The sequence below is a fragment of the Amborella trichopoda genome, chromosome 11 (assembly GCF_054954075.1).
Source record: "Amborella trichopoda isolate Santa Cruz 75 chromosome 11, AtrichopodaSantaCruz75HAP2 v2.0, whole genome shotgun sequence".
NCBI lineage: Eukaryota > Viridiplantae > Streptophyta > Magnoliopsida > Amborellales > Amborellaceae > Amborella > Amborella trichopoda.
The window spans coordinates 27,945,741-27,947,117 of record NC_142346.1 but is presented as its reverse complement, the minus strand read 5'-3'; the positions used below and the strand labels follow the sequence as shown (position 1 = coordinate 27,947,117).

At 36.5% G+C, this 1,377-nt stretch overlaps 1 long non-coding RNA gene across 1 annotated transcript; it reads right to left on the bottom strand.

Annotated features, from left to right (window-relative positions):
• Positions 1–205: 205 nt before the first annotated feature.
• On the bottom strand, positions 206–841 carry LOC148779825 (uncharacterized). The gene is made up of 2 exons (XR_016044074.1): positions 486–841; positions 206–368 (listed from the first exon to the last, which is right to left on the bottom strand). It is a non-coding gene; the product is annotated as an uncharacterized LOC148779825 (long non-coding RNA).
• Between the last annotated feature and the right edge of the window lie 536 nt (positions 842–1,377).

Below are 1,377 nucleotides of genomic sequence, written 5' to 3'. Positions count from 1 at the left end.
ATCATCATCATCATCATATTCAAAGCCTTTTCCTAATTAACTGGGTTCGGCTGATAAATGAAACAACCGTGAGTGCAAATGAAACACATTAGAAGAGCAGAATAAATCCTTTTAACAATAAGAGAGGAAGAACTCCTATTAATCCAAAAGAAATACGTATGTGCTCCCAGTGTCTCGAATTCCCTTCTCAGGAGTGTTTTGCCAATTTTAGAGAAACGTTATGAAAATATTCATGACGGATCCACTATTTAACATTTTACATACTTGTAAGTAATCCAATTCATAAGTGTACATCCTAAGAAAGCGGCACAAGCATCTATGTGGTGCTTCCTAGTGCCCGATGGGCTTGATCATGCAGACGGTCGCACCTGCAAGCATAAGAAAGTGCAATTGGATTAGTGTTTCTTAGAAAAATAAAAGCAGTAAAAGAGGAAAACAAAACCAACAGTGAAAACAGAGAAAGCAAAAAGAGAGAATAAACCTACTGGGGTTCGTAGTTGTGATAGTGGCTGTGCCATTGAAATCACAGCTGCGAGTGAAACCCATACTGATAAATGGTTAACTTTGAGATGAATGTCACGGTTACATGGATCCTCCGGAAAGGCGATTGGGCACTCCATCCTTTCGCAGCAATACATCTTGACTGCGTACAATTCGGGTCGAGGGACACCACTGCGAACAACACACCAGCGGGGTCGCTGCACCTTGGCCTCAATGGTGCACCGGAGTGCATGAACAACCAAAATTACCAGCACGAGTTTATGCAGAGAAAAACCCATTTCCTCTCTCTCTCTCGTTATCACAAACAACTATATGCGTCCTATTTATCTCTCTACCTTCTCTGAATGTCCTTTTGCCCTGGAGGCTGGACTTTTTATAGTGCAGTGGGACTGAGGTCTACTTCATTTATTGGATCCTAGAGGGTTTGGTGGCTAAGTGCGTAAGTAAATTGGTGGCTAAGTGCGTAAGAAATTTTCGAAAAAAACATATCGGTAGACTAATCATATATTGGTAAGAAAGGTAGTTTTCTTATATATATATATATATAGGAATGATTTCATGCAACGGTTGTATAGTAGTATAATGTAATCATCTTCAAAAGTCATGTTAAAGACATTTGTTTGACTTTAATTTTTAAATGTACACTCTTTTCATTATGAAAAACAATCACCAAAAAGAAAATTTTGAAAAAATACTCTAGAAAGTTTTCATTTTAGCCTAATTAATATAAGCCGTTCATTTTATTGAGATGGTTAGATATAGGCCTCAGAAGGATTTTTTTATTCCCAAAATTTTAATATAGCGTTATCATCATTAGATTAATAATGCTAAAAAAGAAATAAAATTTAGATAGTATAAAAAAATATAGTTTCAATG